Source organism: Hemitrygon akajei, chromosome 21 (genome assembly GCF_048418815.1).
Source record: "Hemitrygon akajei chromosome 21, sHemAka1.3, whole genome shotgun sequence".
In the NCBI taxonomy this organism is placed as follows: Eukaryota; Metazoa; Chordata; class Chondrichthyes; order Myliobatiformes; family Dasyatidae; genus Hemitrygon; species Hemitrygon akajei.
The window spans coordinates 61,044,839-61,067,438 of NC_133144.1; the positions used below are offsets into that span (position 1 = coordinate 61,044,839).

General features: G+C 46.1%; 1 protein-coding gene across 1 annotated transcript in view; it reads right to left on the bottom strand.

Annotated features, from left to right (window-relative positions):
- The window catches only part of igf1ra (insulin-like growth factor 1a receptor), a 318,751-nt gene that overhangs the window by 238,385 nt on the left and 57,766 nt on the right, over nt 1-22,600 (bottom strand). The gene's annotated exons all lie outside the window — the stretch shown is intronic.

Below are 22,600 nucleotides of genomic sequence, written 5' to 3' on the forward strand. Positions count from 1 at the left end.
CGCACACTGGGTGTCTGACGGTCTTGTGTGAGCTCTTCCCCCTCGTGGATTCTATTGAATTCGTTCGTTGTGTGGCTGCCTGCGAGAAAATGAATCTCAATATGGTATTCGCACTTCGATAACAAAGGTACTTTGATCTTTAGTCATAGAAAAGTACAGCACAGAAAGGCCCTTCGGCCCATCTCTTCCATGCTGAACCATTTAAACTACACACCCCACCGATCTGCACCAGGAACACCGCCCTCCATATCCCTACCATCCACATACCGATCCAAACATCTCTTAAATTTTGAAAGCGAGCTCGCAATGCACCACTTGCACTGGCAACTCATTCCACACTTTCACAACCCTCAGAGTGAAGAAGCTTCCCCTCATGTTCCCTTTAATCTTTTCACCTCTCACCCATGACCTCTGGTTATAGTCCCACCCAACCTCAGTAGAAAAAGCCAGCTTGCATTTACACTATCTATACCCCTCATAATTTTGTATACCTCTGTCAAATCTCTCAATCTTCTACATTTCAAGGAATAAAGTACTAATCTATTCAATCTTTCCTTGTAACTCAGGTCCTCCAGACCCGGCAAAAACCTTGTAAATTTTCTCTGTGCTTTTCCAACTTTATCTGCATCGTTCCTGTAGGTAGGTGACCAACATTGCACACAATACTCCAACTTTAAACATCCTCCCTCTCACACTACATGCAAGTCCACTACTGTCAGACATTTCTACCTTGGGAAAGGATTCTGACTGCCCATCCTTGCCTCACATAATTTTTATAAACTTCTAATGGTCTCCCCTCAGCCTCAGATGCTTCAGAGAAAACAATCCAAGTATGTCCAAACCTCTCCTTACAAGCTCATACCCTCTAATTCAAGCAACTTCTTGGTAGACAACTTCTGTGCCTTTTCTAAAGCCTCCATATCCTTCCTGCAAAGACCCTCGCCTTCCAGGCAACACTACCATCAGACAGAAAGTACAGGAACCTCTGGAACCACACAACAAAGTTCAGGAACAGTTATTACCCTGCAACCATCAGGCTCCTGAACCTCACTCACCACAACTCTGAACTGACTGAATGACCCACAGACTCACTTTCAAGATCTCTTGATAACTTTTTATTTCTACAGTTTGTCTTCTTTGACATATTAGTTGTCAGTATTTGTCTGTTTCTGTTTAGTTTTTTGTAAATTTCAGAGTATATTTCCCTTGTAAAAGCCTTCAAGAAAATGAATCTCAAGGTAGTATATAGTAGCAGATGCACACTTTGATAACCAATTTACTTCGAACTTTGAAATGGAATAACCACAACCACACATAATAATCCAACTGCGACCTAACCAAAGTATTATACAGCCGTAATGACTTATTGACTCTTAAGGCTCAATGACTCAACCCCAATAGATGAAATTGAGCTTGTCATATCTCTTCTTCACCGCCCTATCCAATTACAAGGCCATTAGCTTCCTGAAAGGTATGGGCTTGGACCCCAGGATCCCTCTATACATTAATGCTGCTAAGCATCCTGCCATTAACTGTAGGCCATTCTCAAGTTGGATGAGCAACACTGCATATTTCATCTAGGTAGCCTCCAACTTGATGGTATAAATAATTTCTCCAATTTCAGGCAATTTTTTTCCCCACTCCCCTTTCCCTTTTCTACATTTCCTCACCAGGTCTCCTACTTATCTGCCCATCACCTTCCCCAGTGCCCTCCTCCTTCCCTTTCTCCAATGGTTCACTCTCCTCTCCAATCAGAATCCTCCTTCTCCAGTCACCAATCACCTCCTAGCTTTTCACTTCATCCGCCCCCCCTTCCCCACCCACTTGGCTTCACCTATCACCTTCTAACCTGGTCTCCTCCTCCTGCACCCTCGCTTTTTTACTCTGGCTTTTTCTCCCTTCCTTTCCAGTCCTGATGGAAGGGTCTTGGCCTGAAATGTCGACTGTTGTCCACTTCCACAGATGCTACCTGACCTGCCATGTTCCCCAGGATTTTGTGTGCTGCTCTGAATTTCCAGCATTTTCAAAATCTCTTCTATTTCCTTTTCCCCTTATCCCTGATCTCCTAAAGTACACACCATGTGCTTGGTCAGATTAAGCTCCTCCGCCATTTTGACACCCATATCAGTAGCTGAGCAATACCCTGTAGTAGCCTTGTGAGCAAATCCCAAAACACCACTGTGTACGCGCCTTCACTACACAGAACACAAGGAGGTGACTCACCTCCAGTTTTTGGGGGCTAAATATTTGTCTGACCAGCACTGTCCAGATCCCATGCAAATAAACAGACCCTTGGTAGAAAATAATAAGTTATTTGCCTGCAGAAGCTACCCTGCCCTCATTTCCCTGTGCTCAGACAGGCACCAGGGCCAGATGAGGTCTCCACAATTTCAGCCATCTTGTGCTTCCATGTGAAAACATAACCACAGCAGCACAGGCCGCAAACTGCCGAGACTGTCTCCCTCCTGCCTCAGAGATTTGTTCCTCTCCTGTGCCTGACACTTACGGTGATATCTCACCACAGATCTGCAGCTATCTGCTGCAACAGGCAAACAAAGGGCCTTCACTCTGTCACCTGCTCCAGAAATAAAACTGCAACCAGAGGATTATTGGTAAGTCTCTGCACTCGGTTCCTCAAAAACACACAGGGGTGAGTCGAGGTTAACAAGCCACTGGAAGAACAAGCGACTGGAGTTAAAACCCTCGATGAAGGGTTTGCACATTCTCCCTGTGATCACGAGTTTCCATCAAATGCTCTGCTCTTCTCCCACATTCCCAAGATGGGCAGGTCAGTGTAAATCTCCAAGTGTACATGGTGGTAAAGGAGCAAGAGAGAATGGGTTATGGGGAAATAAGTAGGGAGTGGAAATGTTGGGGTTACTCTGAGACCTGACGGGCCGAATATAGTCTGTTAATTGGTTGGGGGTGAGTAAAGGAAGGGAATGTGATGGAAGGGGTGAAACTATGCCACTGGGATAGTTTCTGGGTCTAAACACACTGGTGCAGATAGTAGAGAAGATAGGAAACATCTTGGAAAAGACCTGAGTTCATTCCTGATCTAAAATATTGTCTGTAAACATTTCTCTTGGGTGTCCTGATATTCTCCCACATTTTAAAGACATCTGGGTCACTGGATTAATCAGCTGACGTAAGATGTCTCCAGTGTGTAAAGGAGAGGTAAAATCCGTGGGAATTGATAGGAACGTGGGGAGAATTAAAAAGGAGGATTAATGTAGATGGCTGGTAGTGGGCCGGCACGAACTTGGTGGGCTGAGTGGCCCATTACTGTGTGGTTATCTCTGTGACCAACCGACCGACAGCTGACTGGGTAAAGGCGGAAGAGGTAAAGGATGCCAGCATGGTTAAGAGAGTGAGATTTGTGGCTTTATTTTCTCCAAAGACCTGCCACAGGTTTGACGGGTCAAACGGCCTCCTTACGCTTGCTGGTGCTTGTGCCAATGTACCTGAACGGACTGGGCCGCGCAGTCAGAGACCGCCTGCTGAGGCCCAAGTGCCGAGGAGCTGAGTGGTGACCAGGCAACCTGTGAACACCGTAACAACCTGCGCAACACAGCTGTAGCTCAGTGGCCACAGGACCCAGCAGGTCAACGGGTGTTTTGGCAATGAGGGGTGTTCGCCATTAGTCCGTGCTGAGAATTTCGATAATACCAGCAATCGCACAGCCTTTGCTCACCCTAAGTGAGGGTATGATTCCCGCACATTGTGTAATTCAGAATATCACATGTACATCAAAACATACATTGAAAAGCATCATTTGTGTTTACAACCAACACACTGATGATATGCTGGGGGGCAGCCTGCAGATAAGCAGATTTCACATCATTGCCCCAGAATCACAGAGGACAGCTACAAAGCCCAGAGTAAAAACACCAATGCCCTTGAACAAAAATCCTACAAAAAAGTAGTGGATACGGCCCAGTCCATCACTGGTAAAGACTTCACAACCATTGAGCACATCTACTACATGGAATGTTGTTGCAGGAAAGCAGCATCCATCATCAGGGACCCCCACCTCCCAGGGCAGGCTCTCCTCTCACTGCTGCCGTCGGGAAGGTGGTCCAGGAGCCTCAGGATTCACACCACCAGGTTCATGAACAGTTATTACCCCTCAGCCGTCAGGCTCCTGAACCAAAGTGGATAACTCCACTGAACATCACTCACCCCATCACTGAACTGTTCCCACAACCTATGGGCTCACTTTCAAGAACTCTTCATCTCACCTTCTCAAAATTTATCGCTTATTTATGTATTATTATTTTTTCTCTTTTGTTTTGCAGCTTGCTGTCTTTTGCACACTGGTTGTCTACCTTTCTGGGTGCAGTCTTTCATTGATTCTATTACGGTTATTGGATTTACTGAGTACGCCCACAAGAAAACGAATCTCAGGGTTATATGTGGTGACATATATGTACTTTGATAATAAATTTACTCTGAACTTTGAAATGTTTCCCAAAATGAGTGGTTACACTCTGCCACCTAGCCCAGGCTCCCCAATCTAATCCCACTCCCTCCAGCAGATCAATTCCCAGCAAGGTTCAATTAAATCTGAATTCCACTAACTATAACCACTATTTACGTCCTTCCCAGAGACTGGTGCTGATAAAGTTCACCTGCACTTCAGTAAAGGCAAATATAATGGGAGGAGCATCCACTGAAACCCCTTCAACTCTCCGACACCACCTCCCTGACTCTTTCCCTCCCTACAATCGCCCATCTCCAAATCTCACCCTGCCCCCAAATCTCTGACTCTCACCTCCTCCCGAATCAACCATGCAAGGTGCTCCTGACATTGGCTTTGCTCAGTACATATCACAAGTTGGTCACACAGTTTCCCAACCTTATCTGAAACTGCTGCCCCAATTTTGCTCTAGCCAAAGCATTCACTGTCACATGAAACGATATCATTCCAACAGTGTGGATTTGCGCTATTTCACACCACTCTGCAGTGGTGTTTTCAGACAAACATCACAGGCAGGAGGGGAAGCAGTTAGCGTTACGCTTGTTTCCTATAGCAGGGGAAGTTTAAGACCAGAGGACACAGCCACAGCACAGAGACGTCATTTAAAACAGAGATTAGGAGGAATTTCTGTAGCCACAGAGTAGTAAATCTGTGGAATTCATTGCCACAGGCAGCTGCGGAGGTCAAGTCATTGGGTATACTTAAGACAGAGGTCGACAGATTCGAGATTGATCAGGGCACGAAGGGATACGGAGAGGAGGCAGGAGATTAGGGCTGAGAGAGAAAACGCCTGCTCAGCCATACGAAGTGCTGGAGCAGACTCAATGGGCCAAATGGCCTAATTCTGCTCCAAGATCTTACGTCAGCAATGCAGCAACACAGCAGTTAGTGCAACACTTTACTGTGCCAGCGATCGTCCATCAGGGCAGCAACGTGTGGGGTGACAGAGAAACTGCTCAGTGGTTCAGGCAGCATCTGCTGGAACGGCGGGAACCGAACCCCGATGGGTGCTCGCCGGCACCGTAAAGCCCAGGCTAACAAACTAGCAATTCACTGTTAGTCAGCAGTCTTGGTTTAATAAAATCATTAGTGAGGCAGCTTCTAGGTGCGGCTGACAAAAAAGCCACACACGCTTGTGTTTAATGAGGTTCAGGGTCCGACATACTTTGTCTGATCCGCCTCACCTTTCAAGCCAGTGGCCTAATCAGCCCCTTCCAATCCCCTAGTAAACACGCGAGTGTTTTCCAAAACACCGGGAGCAAGGTACAAACAAGCTGGCCTCAAGCACGCGTAGATCACCGAGCCCAAGACAGAACACACCTTGTTGTCCAAGACTAGCAGTCGAATTCCTGCTCCATTGGGAGCTCTTAAATAACTTCACAGTATGTTCTGTCCCTACGTACACAAAATATACTTAACGTAAGCAGCAGGAAAATCCCATTTCCACAAACAACCCATAACCTCTCCTGACTCCTAGACATTCCAGCAATACAAATGTTTGGCTGGGTCCCGGAGAATGTTCTGCCATTTGTCCCTAGTTTCCCTTTGGAAACCTAAAATGCACTCACACACGGGGAGAACTGCAGGCAGCCCTCACTACTGGGAGCAGGCAGGCGCTCAGCCTGACCACAGGACCTCGTCCCCAAGGGGGCAACACGCTCCCTCTCAGTATCACCCTTCAGGATCGAGCAGCTTCACACAAACACACAGCAACATCCCCAGAGATGGACAGTGCTGGCTAGGCAGAAAATGAAGTTACCTCCACTACACCATCCCATGCCCCTAACCGGATGCCATGAACATTAATTTCTCTAATTTTCTTCCCTTCCCCGCTCTGCCCCCCCTTACAACTTCTCTTCTCCTCACCTGCCCATCAACTCCCTTTGGTGACCCTCCTCCTTCCCTTTCTCCCATGGTCCACCATCCTATCAGATTCCATCTTCTTCAGCCCTTTACTTTTTTCTCCTATCACCTCCCAGCTTCTTACTTAATACCCCCTCCCCCCCAACCTGGTTTTACCTTTCACCTTCTAACTTGTCCTCCTCCTCCTCCCTTCTTATTCTGGCTTCTTCCCCCCCTTCCTTTCCAGTCCTGATGAAGGGTCTCAGCCTGACAAAATCCCCACCAGAGATGCTGGGTTCCTCCAGCACTTTGTGTGAGTTGCTTTGGATTTCCAGCATCTGCAGAATCTCACACTTAACAGCTTCAGGGGCTCAGGAAAACAAAACAAAGCAGCTTGGAGGTGGAACATTAACTTTCTGTGGACAGCCAAGACATCCTAGCATTTAATGTCCATCCCTAATTGACCGTAAATGGAGAAGATGGTTGGACTCTACATATCAATGGGTGTAGAGTCAACCCACAGGCCAGACTAGGCAAGGACAAGGTAAGGACCACAATCTCAAAGGACATTAGTGAACCAGATGGGTTCTTCGCTTCATGGTTAGTACTATTAAATATTGTTTGTTTCAAATCCAAGACTCATTTAGTTACTTTAAAGTGCCCAGCCCCCATGCTGAGATGCAAACTTGTGCCTCTGGTTATTAGACCAGGGCTCTCCAATCCAGCAGGGTCCTGGGAAACCTGCTCAAAAGCTTCCACTGCCTTCCTATCATAAGACCACCAAACTGAACACAATGCAGGAGGTTCAAGGTGTGTATGAATTATACAAACTCGAGGCAGCCACAAAACAAGAAACTCAAGAGAACCCACTAAAATAATAAAACTAACAAGCACCCAATGAGCAGAGAGAGGACCTGTATCATGTTGTACTACTCTATGTCCTATAGTAAGAGGGAAAAGATTCCTGCGATCTACCCTATCCATACACCTCACCATCACAGAATTGAACCGAAACTCCAGCCATCTGGTGCTAAGGTGACCTCTGAGCAATTTCTCATGACTGTATAACGTGTCTCTAAATGACTGGACTGAATAGAATCTCTGCTACTGCGTTGCCACATTCAAAGCCAATACAATGAGAGATCAGTGTAGGTTTCCTTAGACTCATTCGCAACTCATCCCCCCAATCCCAGTGGCTTCTTACCCCAGTGTGTTGGGCACAGGTATTTATTTTATTTAATTATTGGGATACCGCGCAGAATAGGCCCCTCTGGCCCTTCGAACCATGAGGTCCAGCACCTCCTGATTTAATCCTAGCCTGATCACTGGACAATTTACAATGATCAATTAACCTACTAACCGGTATTTTTTTTTGGACTGTGGGAGGAGAAAACCCACACATTCCACGGGGAGGACGTACAGACACCTTACAGATGATGTTAGAACTGAACTCCGAACTCTGACACGCCACTATATTACCATGACACCCATACGAAACAGAAAATGCAGGAAAAACTCAGCAATTCAGACATTCATGAACAGGTAATTTTCAGGTTGAAGACACCTCACAGGGGACCTGACAGATGACAAAACACCCTTTCAGCTGACTATTACCTCATCATGGATTAAAGGAATTACACAGCAAACTTGCCCAAAACATTCACACCAACCTTTTTGCTTATCCATACTAAACCCACTTGCCAACATTAGCCTTCTATCCTTCTATGCCTCACCTATTAGTGTCTGTCAAACATAGTAACTGTATCTGATTCCACCTCCTCTGACAGCTCTGGGCCTGCACTCGCTGGACTTCAGAAGAAAGAGGGGAAATCTTATTGAAACCTCCTGAATATTGAAAGATGTAGGTAGAGCAGATGTGGGGAGGAAGGTTTCAATAGAAAGAGAGTCTAGGACCAGAGGGCAGAGCCTCAAAATAGAAAAATATCCCTTTAGAACAGAAATGAAGAGGAATTTCTTTCACTAGAGGGAGGTGAATTTGTGGAATTCACTGCTCAATTATTGGGTACATTTAAAGCAGAGGTTCTTTATCGGTATGGGCATCAAAGTTTGTGGGGAGAAGGCACAAGGTTGAGAAGGATAGTAAATCAGCCCTGAACAAATGCACAACAGACTTGATGGGCTGAACAGCCTAATTCTGCTATGTCTTGTGGTCTTATATCAACCACTAATTCTTTGTCCACACGAGGAAATCTGTAGATGCTGGAAATTCAAGCAACACACATGAAATGCTGGTGGAACGCAACAGGACTAACTGGAAGGGTCTCGGCCCAAAACATCCACAGTGCTTCTCCCTATAGATACTGGCTGGCTTGCTGCATTCCACCAGCATTTCATGTGAATTCCTTGTCCAAATGACCTTGGTCATCTTCAAACAATGCCCTACCTAAGACACAGACACAGAGGTACACACACTATAAGCTCACAAGACGACCTGCTTGACAAGTCCAAGGACCAACCATAACAATCTCGTTATAGGAGCTGATTTAAGAATATGGTTTATAGGATGGACATGAAAGCTTTGGAGAGAATTCAGAGGAGATTTACCAAGATACTGCCTGACTGAGAAAAGGAACTGTTTGTACAGAACTTTCAGTGAGGGGGTAAAGAAAGATCAAGTTTAGTCTTATTTACCATAAGCTCCTTCAAACATAATTAAAATACAATATAGATTTGTCCACAGAGATCTCCACATGACCTTGGAGGTATCTGGATGTTGATGCTTATGTTCAGACTAAACGAACCAAGAACACTCTGTCTGTGACGTTTTTAATCAATGTTTTTACAAGGAGTTTAAGTTGTTTATGTACCTTCGGAAAGATGTTTGGGTCCAATGGGAACAGGACAGCATTAGGCAGCAGGTGCCAGGGAAACTTCCCAAAGACTACCCACCCTGAACTTCCACATTTGTTTCTGAACCCTTGCACTGCTTTCCTGAGTGAAGTTTTTTGAACCAGAGTAAACAGATGCTTAACCAAAATATCCCAGCTACTGCACAGCACTGTACCCCAGTCGAAAGTCCTGAAATTAGGGAAATTGGGAAAAAACAAACTATTCTTCTCACATTCCCATGAATTCTCCCTCACTCCCCGATCGTACCACTCACCTGCATACTGGGGCAATTTCAAAATCCAGATAAGGGAGGGGGAGGGGGGCTTTGGGGTTCTAACTGTTTCTCTCATTAATAATGTGTTATTTTTCCTCTTTGTTTCGTAGATGTCTGCGAAGAGTAAGAATTTCAGGTTGGATACAGTATATATCCTCCTATATTTAACTGAACCTTTGAATCGCTGAGGCTCCCAAGCAGCACGTGTTCGGGATGAGGGGGCGAAGCAGGGGAAACACACAGAGGAAAGATTAGCTTTATGTCCCATGTACATGCAGTAAAATGTATCATTTGCATCAAGGACAGTCTGAGAATGTGCTGGGGGCAGCCCACAAGTGTTTTCCGGACTTCCGGCACCAACATAGCATGCCCACACAACTCTCTAACCTTAACCCATATGTCTTTGAAATGTGGGAGGAAACCCACACGGTCACAGGGAGAACATACAAACTCCTTACAGACAATGGTGAGAACTGAATTCCCATTATTGACACTGTAAAACATTATACTAGTTACTACGTCACCGTGCTACCCGGGAGAACGTGCAAACTCCACACAGTCAGCAACTCTCCCAGCTACCCCAAGACCTCTGCAACCTGGCTTTATGACCCTCTGTTGGCCACACACTGTGTCATCCAGCACATCAGGAATGTTTAATATTGAAGTGCGGATTCTTTAGCAGCTTGTCATTACCGCAGTGTTGATTGAAATCATTCTGAATATTGGTTGGTTTAACAGTTGGGACAACTTTTATGAAAACCTGGATGTGAGGGATTTTTCTTAAATTGAGATACAGCACAGAATAGATCTTTCCAGCCCTTTGAGCCACACTGCCCAGTAATCTTCCCATTTAATCAATTTACAATGACCAATTAACCTACAAACCATTACATCCTTAGACTGGGGGATGAAACCCACACAGTTTTGGGGAGAACACACAAACTCTAGGAATTGAACCTGGGTCACCTGTACTGTAAAGCATTGTGCTAACCACTACGTTACTGTGGCTCCCAGGATAACTAGTTTACAATGTCAGGCCAGACGTCCTGTTACAAACTAGCAGACAGCAAGCTACTGTAGGGTCTCGGTGGGTCAGGCAGCATCTGAGGAGCAAAGGGATGGTCGATGTATCATTGAGAACCTGCACCTGTCTCGATGAAAGGTCTTGGCCCAAATTTTTGGCCATCCCTTTCCCTTCCACAGATGGGTGTTTGAACTGTTGAGATCCCCCTGCAGTTTTATTTTGCCCCAGATCCCAGCATCTACAGTTGTGTCTCCTTCCTCTATGCACAAACTGGGACCTGGACAATAGCACAGTTTCTCATCTAACCAGTAGTAGAACAAGGGCACTGAAGTCCATGGTCACCTTTAGGCTTGTGTAGTACGGTGACACTTTAAGGCTGATTTATACTTGTGCGTATGGGCTACACCCGTAGCCTATGCCACAGCCCTGATTTTCACTTCTGCATCGCTCTATGCCGTAGCGAGCACGTGTTGGTGTGCGTCAAAACGCTAGCTGGCAGTGCGGTTTCTATGCCACTGTGTTGAGTTTCTTTATGAGAGACGTGGACAAGGAAATGCATTTCAAACATTTTTGCACGTCAGCAGGTAGATTTTGACAATTTGGTTCATCTATCTTGCATCGGTGTACAGACATGGTGGAGAAGCAGCAACCGGAAATGCGTAGGAGGAAATGCGATGCTACCAAGCGGACCAATCACAGTTGTTGCCGTCTGCGTCGCCGTGACGCGCGAGTTACTTTTTTGGGGAGGTGCACGTCACCCTATAAGTATAGATCAGTCTAAATCAGCCTTTAGTTTGCCAGTGATGGGCAACTCGGCTGACTTGTGGTTCAATTCTGACCCACCGCGCCGTCTATGTGTAAACGTTCTACACTGTCAAAGACGCTGCTACTCTGCAGATGATGGGATCTGGAGCCAAGACTCCGAGTTGAGCAGCATCTGAGGAGGCAGAGGGACAGCTGACATTTGTGATGCAGGGTCTCAAATGATTTGCCAACCATCCCTTTGCCCACACAGGTGCCTCTCAACCCGCTGAGCTTTTCCAGCACTGGTCTTTGCCTCTCTCCTATGCCACTACTCTGTAGAAAGTAGGGCAGTTATTCATAGAACCCTAGATTAATGCATATCCCACTATCATCATGACTATAATAGATGACCTGGTCTTGAAGGCATTGCTGTTCACAGAGGCTGCCATGCTCCAGCTAACTGCCTTGGATGGCCACATCCTCTTCAGAACATGAAGGTCAAAGGCTGTAGAAAGTACAGGAAGTACAGGCTCTCACCTATGTTACAAATGGCTGACTTAAGTGAAGCCCACACGTGAAATATTTAGGAGAACATCTGCTGCAGGACAGCAAACATCTTCTGCCACCTGGGAACTCAGATTGTGGCCACATTTCTCACTCACAAACTGTCCGGGTTATGAACAGTTCACAGAAACGGAGCCCTGTCAGGGGCAAATAGTTCCCTGACAGGTATGTGGTTCACAGGTAGACAGTGTGGTGAAGGTGGCATTTGGTACACTGCTTTTGCACCAGGGCACTGGTAGTTAAACTCAATGTCAGGGGATGGAATATAGAAATAGCAATGTTATGTCACAGTTGTGTAAGACATTGTTGAGACCACATCTGGAGTGCAGAGCTTTCTTCAGCCTGTTGTAGAGAGGACATCACTGAACTGGAAAAAAATGCGAAGAAGATTTACAAGGATGCTGCCAAGGCTCGAGAGCCTGAGTTACAGGGAGAGGCTGGGTTGGAGAGAATGATATTCTTTGGAGCACAAGAGACAGAGGATGAGCTTAGGGAGGTACATAGATAGAATGACTACACTGTCTTTTTTCCCATGGAAGGGAAACTTAAAATTAGAGGGTATACAGAGGTCAAAGGTGAGAGGGAAGACACTTAAAAGGCAACCAAGGGGCAACTTTAAGGAGAGGGTGCTCTGTATATGGAATAAGCTGCCAGAGGAAATGATTGAGGCAGATAAAGTAACTAAAGATAGTTAAGTAAACATATGAGTATGAGTTCAGAGAGATATGGATCAAAGGCAGACCACGAGGGCTAGTTTGGTAGGTGCCATGGCTGGGATGGACAAGATGGGCTGAAGGGCCTGTTTTGTCATATTCTCTGTGAAAGCTCATCTCACTGGATCAGTCAACCGAGCTTCACACTCTAGATCCCGCAAAGTCCATGGAACTTCAGACCAGCCTGAGAGCCTCCCTCGGGTTTAAGGTGTAAATGGTTCTCAATGTTCAATATTTTATACCAGGGTGTTATCTGGATAATTAGGCCGCAGTTGAACAGGGAAGAAACACTGCTCACTGCACTTGGCAGCTTGACTCCATCACAGATAATTTCCTACGAGAGCTCCAGTGTGATCCCCACCCACCCCCACACCAATCCTCTGCATCTGCAGTAGCTGACACCAGCCGGGGCAGAGTTCTGAATGTGCATCAGCACAGTTAACGCTGCTACTCTCTGCCTGCAAACCCACCAGGCTCCTGGTGTGAACCACTGGGGTTTAGCCTTTCGCTGGGTAAGACTAGACAGTGGTCAGGAAGATGGAGCCAATCCTGGCTGTGCGCCCAGGAGTACCAGAACTCTTTCTTATTCACTGGGACACAGAACAAGTCCCCTTGGTCCCCTTCCTCCACACAGTAATTCCTTGTACACCTACTACTAATTCACTCTAGCACAGGCCGTTAACTCCCTTCAAATTTGTTTGTCATGTAACTAAACCAAAGGGTATTTATAGTGCCATAAACATGAGAAATTCTGCAGATGCTATAACTCCAAATCAACACACACAAAATGCTGGAGGAACTCGACAGGCCAGGCAGTATCTGTGGAAAAGAGTAAACAGTCGACGTTTCGGGCCGAGATCCTTCCTCAGGACAGGTCTTGAATTACAGTGGCCAGTTAACACACAGCAGTCCATCAGGGGAGCACGCAACCTCGATGCAGAGAGCAACGTAGTGTCAGGACTGACCCAGCATTAGCAGAGGCACGAGACAGCAGCACTACCTGATGCACAGCCCCCACGTCAGCAAATCAATTCTGACATCTGTATACCTCCACCCGTCTGAAACAGCCAGCAACAAGAGGATGATCTCCACTGGCGCCCAGAAACCAGCTGCTACATCCTAGGCAGCTCGTTCCACAGCAGCTGACATGGAACGCTGCAGTTCAGGCAGCACCTGTGGAAATGAGCAAACGGACCCCTCTTCAGGACTGGGAAGGAGGAGAGCTAGAAGGCGATAAGTGAAGCCAGGAGGATAGGAAAGGTAAAGGGCTAGAGAGGAAGGAATCTCATAGGAGAGGAGAGCCGACCATAGGAGAAAGGGAAGGAGGAGGGGACCCGGGGGAGGCGACAGGCAGGTGAGAAGGGGTAAGAGGCTAGAATGGGGAATAGAAAAAGAGGGGACAGGGAGAGATTTTTTTTAACTGGAAGGAGAAATTGATATTCATACCATCGGGTTGGAGACTACCTGATGGAATGTAAAGTGTTGTTCCTTCACCCTGAAGGTGGCCTCATCATGGTGTCAACCTGTAACTGTTACCTGCTCAGTTGAGGAAAAACACCAGAGACACAAAATTACCTCTGGAACGGTTTTTATTCAGAGAGGAGTTTGCAGCCCCACGCACTTCGGGCGTAAGGTAGCCAACTCCCAATTTGTCAGTTTACAAAGGTCATACTTATACCCAAAAGCAGGGTACTACATTCGCAAATATGGTTACCGATTCAAATCCATCAATTGATTGGCTATTGCATAGCTAAGCACGCGAAATACTCAGAATTAGCAAAGGTTAAAGCGTAATACTTGGAAGCACTTCAAAACACTTGAAATAGGTATGACTCAGAATACTTTGCCAAACACATTGTCTTGTGGTCGCAGGTTCCCTTTTCCTTGTGGTCTCCACGTCTGGCCTAGCACCTTATTTTAGCTACCTCTCCTTACTTCCCCAAGGACGTACCTCTCTCTTGTCCTGTCTACATATTTTGCTACACTTACCCCTCGCCCACCCCTTCTACACGTACGTACCCCTTACCCTTTTCACATTCTCAATGGCACAAGAGATGGCCATGGAACGACATGTCACACAGGAATGGGAATGGGAATTAAAATGTTTCGCCACCGGGAAGTGCTGCTTGTGGCGGATGGAGTGGGGGGCGCTCAATGAAGCAGTTCCCCAATTTATAACAGTTCTCACCAACATAGCGGAGGTCGCATCAGGAGCACCGGACACAACAGACGACCCCAGCAGATTCACAGGCGAAGTGTTGCCTCATCTGGAAGGATTGTTTGGGGTCCTGAATGGAGGCGAGGGAGGAGGTAAATGGGCAAGTATAGCACTTTGGCCGCCTACAGGTCCATATACACATCACCCTCTGCATGAAGAATACACCTCTCAATGTCCTTTTAAACCTCTTCCCACTCACCTTAAACCTATGCCCTCTAGTTTGAAATTCCCCTTCTCTGGAATGTGTCCTCTGGATTAAAGCAAAGTAAAAGCTTTGCTTCCAAATATTAAGGGATCCCGACTTTGACACATCGACAAAATGACATAACCAGCTCAGATACAACTGTCTGACACACAGTGACATAGCCGACTTCGTTCCTCCTGTCTCTCAAGCGAGAGGATGGGGCTGCTCACCTACCCAACCTCTTACCCCTTGACCCCTCTCCTTTCTCCTCTACCTCCAGCCCCCACCCCCAGGGGAGGGACTTCTGATGGTGTACAGTCAGCAGTCTCACACAGCATCAAACCAGCAGGGAGGCAGCAAGATCCAGATTCTCAGAGCACACCCCTTCTTAATTCGGTTAATCATTAATCTTTGACATGACCTTGCTTCTGCACTGGGAGAAAAGAAACAGTGGACAGCCAAAAGAAACAATTTCCAGCGAAACCACCCTCTCCACACCCTGCTCTTCACCAACACCACGTGCTAACGATGGAAATAACAAAACCTGGACTGCTGGCAGTATGAAATGGAAGGAGGAGACACAGCGACTCAGTAAGTGGAACCCCTACAGGGACAGGAGCCGCTCATAATAGAGGAGAGGACGGGGAGATGCCAAAATGGGACACCCGAGATCATCCTCTCCCTCCAATTCTGCCCTCCGAATCCTTCCAAATTCCTCATTTAGCACACCCAAGCCAAGGAAGAGCATTTCCCCTCGCACACAGCTGAACGTGAGGATCCTCTCTTCAGGGAGCTGACCTACCCAATTGAGCTTTGGTCCCAGAATGAAGGCAAAAGGTCAGCGGGCATGTGAACAATCATGGAGTGCCAGGTGATAAGAAGGCATAACGGCAGCAATCAAAATTTTATTAGGAGTTTGAGGAGACTCGGTTTGTCACCAAAGTCGCTTGCAAATCTCTACAGATGTACCATGGGGAGCACTCTAACTGGATGCCTGGTACGGAGGGGCCACTGCACATGATCCAACAAAACTGCAGGAAGTCGTAAACTCAGCCAGCTCTATGATGGGCCCTGGCATCCCCAGCATCCAGGACATCTTCAAAAGGCCATGCCTCAAAAAGGCAGCATCCATCGTTATGACATTACCCATTACCCAAGACAAGGCCTACCATTGCTCCTACCATCAAGGAGCTGGTACAGGCGCCCAAAGACAAATTAGGAACAGCTTCTTCCCCTCCACCATCCGATTTCTGAATGGACAATGAACCAATTACACTGTATCACTATTTTTTTCTTTTCTTATTTCTCTTTTTGCAATACTTATTTAATTGATATATATACTTATTGTAATTTATAGTTTTTTTATTATTATGTATTGCAATGTACTGCTCATACAATACAACAGATTTCACAGCATATTCCAGTGATGATAACTTAATTCAACCTGATTCAGATCCTGATCATACCCTTTCCCAACACCATGCAGACAAGCATACACTCTACATCCTCTTTGGACAGGGGGTAACTGGCATTGCCACACATTCCGGCACCAACAGAGCATGCCCATATACTTGGCAGAACAACACAGAGCACGACAGGCAGCTAAACAGCAGAACAGCAACACCCTTTCCTCACTCCCAAAAGACATTGGACCTCTGATTCCTGGATACATGACTCAGTAAGATGGGAGGGTTTTATCCCCCTCTCCAGGAGTTAGGGACCACAGGGTATCATCCAATGTGTAAGACCCCTACTCACTCTTCATTAATGTTACATTTATATTTTTTAAATAGAGCATGGAATAAGCCCTTCTGCCTCTTTGAGCCACTCTGCCCAGCAAATCTTCCGATTTAACCTGAGCCTAATCACAGGACCATTTACAATGACCAATTAACCTGCCAAACGATATGTCATTGGACTGAGGGAGGAAACCGGAGAACCAAGAGGAAACCCATGTGGTCACAAGGAGATCATACTAACTCCTTACAGCCAGCAGTGGGAATTGAACCCAAATCACCTGTACTAGAAAGCGTTGTGCTGACCAACACACTACCGTTGCAGAGGACTAACGTCTCCATGTCCAGACTGGACCTTGTAAAGATCTAAATTATTACAGCTGATAATTTGTACAGAATCTCAAGCGACCAACACAGTGCGATCCAATCCGTCTGACAAAGCGGAAATGCTGATGGTTTAGCATCTACCCTACCCTATCGCTTTATACTTGGAGGCTTCCGTTGCCATATTCCCTTCACTTCCAGCTTCTGTGTAATCTTTACCTAGGTTACCTGGTCACTGGGAAATATATAAAAAAAGGTCTGGAAAACCTGCCAGTTCAGCAGCAAAGACCTGAGTGTGCTGGATTATCCGAGGTTTACTGTTCCAACAGATCGTACTGTTCTCATTAGATCCTTTATTGAATATTAGTTGATAGCTTTCCAAAACTCCAAGCCATATAATGACAACTCGGAGAAAGAGAGGGAGAGAGAGAAAGAGAAAAAGAGAAGAGAAAGAGAAGGAGAGGGAGAGGGAACGAACCAAAGATGGAAACAAGGGTCATAGTGCCAACAAGCAACCTGCTTCATCATGAACAGGCCTGGGAGAGATGACGAAAGGTCGTCCATTGGCCTCCTGTACCTCTCCACGTTGTGGTCATTTCACTGCTGACATTCCAGGCTGCCTTGCCTGTACCGTACGTGTTCAAGTGGGCAAGACTGAAAGCAAAGTCAAGGCCAGCAAGCAAGGACAAGGAGAGGTGACAGGGTCTGTGTTTCTCCTGCCCAGCAAGTCCAGCTTCCTGACAAGTGGGAGCAGAAACTGGAAGAGGGGAGCTAAAATTAAACAGTAAATAACCAAGGTCAGAGTTTGCGTCTGCACAATACTTGTCGAGGTTAATCACTGTTCAGCTCCAGCTTCACCCTCGTGGCTTCTGAGAGCAATGAGATTTCTGTTTAGTAACAAGGCAGAGGAACTGATACTAATCTTGTAGGGCGGTCCCTTCCTGGGATCCATTTTCTACATTACAAAGGAAGCCGCCGAGATGATGGCATGAACATTGATTTCTCAAACTTCCAGTATATTTTTTTCCACGCCCTCTACAATTTCCTACTCAGGCCTCTTACTTCTCCTCACCTGCCTATCATCTCCTCCTTCACTTTCTCCCATGGTCCACTCTCCTCTCCTATAAGATTCCTTCTCCAGCCCTCTGCCTTTTCCACTTATCACCTCCCAGCTTCTTACTTCACCCCCCTCCTCCATCTACCTGGCTTCACCTCCCATTCCCCCCACCATCTTCTTCTAGCCTCTCCAGCGCTCACGAAAAGTCGCGGCCTGAAACATCGACTGTTTGTTCATTTCCATAGATGCCACCTGACCTGCTGAGTTCCTCCAGCGTTTTGTTTGAGTTGCTCTGGATCTCCAGCATCTGCAAGATCTCCTGTGTTTATGCATTACAAAGGAATGCTTGACAAAACCAATGCCACTTTGTCGACGAGGGAAGGCGATCTAAACTGTTATTTTCCATGGATTCTAATGAAATAAGCATCGCACCTTTTGAGGGCACCATGATGAGTCGCCCATAATGGACTAACTCCACTTCCAGCATGATCATTAATGTAGAACAGGCTACTTCAAATTGCTAGTCAAATCTGATAAGCTCCAAGTTAGGAAAGCGTTTAATTGGAGTAAGGGTAAATATGAAGCTATCAGGCAGGAACTTAGAAGCAAAAGTTGGGAGCAGATGTTCTTGGGGAAATGAACGGCAGAAATATGGCAAATGTTCAGGGGATTTTTGCGTGCAGTTCTGCATAGGTACGTTCCAATGAGACAGGGAAAGGATGGTAGAGTACAGGAATCGTAGTGTACAAAGGCTGTTGAAAATCTAGTCAAGAAGAAAAGCTTACAAAAGGTTCAAAAGACTAGGTAATGATAAAGATCTAGAAGATTATAAGGCCAGCAGGAAGAAGCTTAAGAATGAAATTGGGAGATCCAGAAGGGGCCATGAGGAGGTCTTGGTGAGCAGGATTAAGGAAACCCCCAAGGCATTCTACAAGTATGTGAAGAGCAAGAGAGTAAGATGTGAGAAAATAGGACCAATCAAGTGTGAAAGTGGAAAAGTGTGCATGGAACTGGAGGAGATAGCAGAGGTACTTTGCTTCAGTATTCACTAAGGAAGAGGATCTTGGCGATTGTAGAGATGGCTTACAGAGGACTGAAAAGCTTGAGCATGTAGATATTAAGAAAGAGGATGTGCTGGAGCTTTTGGAAAGCATCAAGTTGGATAAGTCATCCGGACCGAATGAGATGTCCCCCAGGCTACCGTGGGAGGCGAGGGAGGAGATTGCTGAGCCTCTGGCGATGATCTTTGCATCATCAGTGGGGACGGGAGAGGTTCCGGAGGATTGGAGGGTTGCAGATGTTGTTCCTTTATTCAAGAAAGGGAGTTGAGAGAGCCCAGGAAATTATATACCAGTGTCTTGCTTCAGTGGTTGGTAAGTTGATGGAAAAGATCCTGAGAGGCAGGATTTATGAATATTTGGAGAGGTATAATATGATTAGGAATGGTCAGCATGGCTTTGTCAAGGGCAGTCCGTGCCTTACGAGCCTGATAGAATTTTTTTGAGGATGTGACTAAACACATTGATGAAGGCAGAGCAGTAGATGTAGTGTATATGGATTTCAGCAAGGCATTTGATAAGGTACCCCATGCAAGACTTATTGAGAAAGTAAGGAGGCATGGGATGCAAGGGGACCTGACTTTCTGTATCCAGAATTGGCTTGCCCACAGAAGGCAAAGAGTGGTTGTAGACAGGTCATATTCTGCATGGAGGTCAGTGACCAGTGGTGCCTCAGGGATTATTTGTTGATGACACAAAGGTTGGGGGTGCTGTGGACAGTGTGGAGGGCTGTCAGTGGTTACAGCAGGACATCGATAGGATGCAAAACTGGGCTGAGAAGTGGCAGATGGAGTTCAACCCAGATAAGTGTGAGGTGGTTCATTTTGGTAGGTCAAATATGATAGCAGAATATAGTATTAATGGTAAGGCTCTTGGCAGTGTGGAGGATCAGAGGGATCTTGGGGTCCTAGTCTATAGGACACTCAAAGCTGCTGCGTAGGTTGACTCTGTGGTTAAGAAGGCATACAGTGTATTGGCCTTCATCAATTGTGGGATTGAGTTCAAGAGCCGAGAGGTAATGTTGCAGCTATGTAGGACCCTGGTCAGACCTCACTTGAGAGTACTGTGCTCAGTTCTGGTCACCTCACTACAAAAAGGATGTGGAAACTACAGATATAGAAAGGGTGCAGAGGAGATTTACAAGGATGTTGTCTGGATTGGGGAGCATGCCTTATGAGAATAGGTTGAGTGAACTTGGCCTTCTCTCCTTGGAGCGACAGAGGATGAGGGGTGACATGATAGAGGTGTATAAGATGATGAGAGGCATTAATCGTGTTGATAGTCAGAGGCTTTTTCCCAGGGTTGAAATGGCTATCACGAGAGGGCATAGTTTTAAGGTCTTGAAAGCAGGTATAGAGGAGACGTCAGGGGTAAGTTTTTTTTACTCAGAGAGTGCTGAGTGCGTGGAATGGGCTGCCGGCGACGGTGGTGAAGGCAGATACAATAGGGTCTTTTAAGAGACTCCTGGATAGGTACATGGAGCTTAAAAATAGAGTGCCATGGGTAATTTCTAAAGTACACGTTTGGTACAGTATTGTGGGCCGAAGGGCCTGTATTGTGCTGTAGGTTTTCTAAGTCACCCAGCTGCTTGAAATCTACAGAGAAATATCCCACAGAAAGACAAGCCACAGAACATAGCATGGGTTCTGGTCAACAATTCTGCCTTCAAAGTCACCACACCAAATCAAATAACAGAGCCATTCCACAGGCACATCGTTCTTGTCTGTGCCATGGCACATCACAACAGCCACATTTCGGTCAACTAGTGCCTGCACTTCGATAGTTCACCTGCTTCAGGGTCAGCTCCTGAACACTGAGTTCACATTACACAACACAGAACACTACTTACTGATGGCTGCAGGTTCTTTTAGTTGCACACTCTCAGGTGTCCACCTCTGTTGAACTATTCCACTCAAAATCAAAAGCAAATCGCTCCAATGTCACTTCAGGAGACAGGGAATATCATACTTTTTGTACTTCCCAAGGTTTACAGAACCCTCTGTAATTCCGATACTCAGTCCTCCAACTCTGGAAGTTCCAAGTATTACAATCCATGTTATTTCGTGAACGAAGTCATCGGAGACAAGTTCTGGTAGGTATGAAGCAGTATCTTTATTCAACAAAATGAGACACAGCAGGCATCATATGGAGATCCTTTCAGAGGAAGAAGGTCTACTCAACCCAACACTACACAACATTTAGATGCTAAAATTCAAAGAGCAACTCAGGACAATTCCACATTTACAAGGCATCCACAATGCTGCCTTTCAACTACACACTTCACACCTCACTACAGACACCCAAATGACATCCAAATAGAGGACTTAAATTGCCAATTAGCAGTGGTTCACGGTTCTTAGGAACCCATCGTTCAGAGCTACATTTTAAATTTAATCTACAGTCCATATTCCGATCTGAAGATTGGTGGCTGGAGTTATTTGCTATTTGTGCTAACCACAAAAAACGCTCTAACACGCCAACACTGGAAGTTCCAAATATTGAAGTCTAATTTGCTGCACAATAACACCAGTTCTGTGCTTCAACTGAACTGCAATTCAAGTTTCTAAAAGAAATTCATCATTTAAAACAAAGCAGATACAAAATCGCACAATGGTTGTCTTTCATTTGTAATGCAAAAATATTTATCACAAGAATCTATAAAATTACAACTGAACAATGAATATGCCAGCTCCTGAACTGGAGTTGGAGGTGGGGGAAGAGGGAGAGGGGTTATAGAAAGCTGTCACAGAACTGAAGGGTCAGGCTTCAATCAGCTGACCTCTGTACCAACCACTGGACACTGCATCAAGACCAATCCCCACCCAAGTAGCTAAGCAACATTCTTACGGAGAACAGATCAATCAGAGTTGGGAGCTCAATTCTTGCAACTTCAGCCGATTAACCTGAGATATACAAGGGGGGTACTTGGAAGGCTGCTGTCGTCACACGATCCGGTGACAAATACTACCCAACAACCAGGAATTTATACCCAGATTCCAATTGCATTTGCTTAAAACAGTGCTAACCAAATTAGCCCCAGGAAACAGAGGAAGCAGGGAAAGGCAAGGTAAGGTGTTGACTGTCACCCTCCCCATAAATAACCCTTGTTGGGAAACAAGTCCTGGGGAGGTACAGGGAAAGGGTGCTGGAGGATTAACCGAGCAAGTAATCCCAGTGCTGGGATTCCTGGAAAATGCCCAGTTAGAGAGTGTGGAAAGGGGGGGGGGGGGGGGGGGACTAAAGAGCTATTAGGAAAGAAGGTTAATATCTCCACAAGGAGAGCCATACATGGACAGGATTTATAGAAAACAACCTCTGCAAGGATTGAGCAGTTTGGGGAAGGGATGAGGTATGGTTTCTTTCACCTGTTCCCACCAACACCGTCCTGGCAAAACCGCAAACGTGGTCAAGCACGAACAGCACTTCTTGGAATAACTGTACCCAAACACACAACACAAAAGAGGCACGGGCAGTACTTCAACAGGAACGTGATTCACAAAGTAGCCAGCAAAGAACACCACAGCACCCGAGG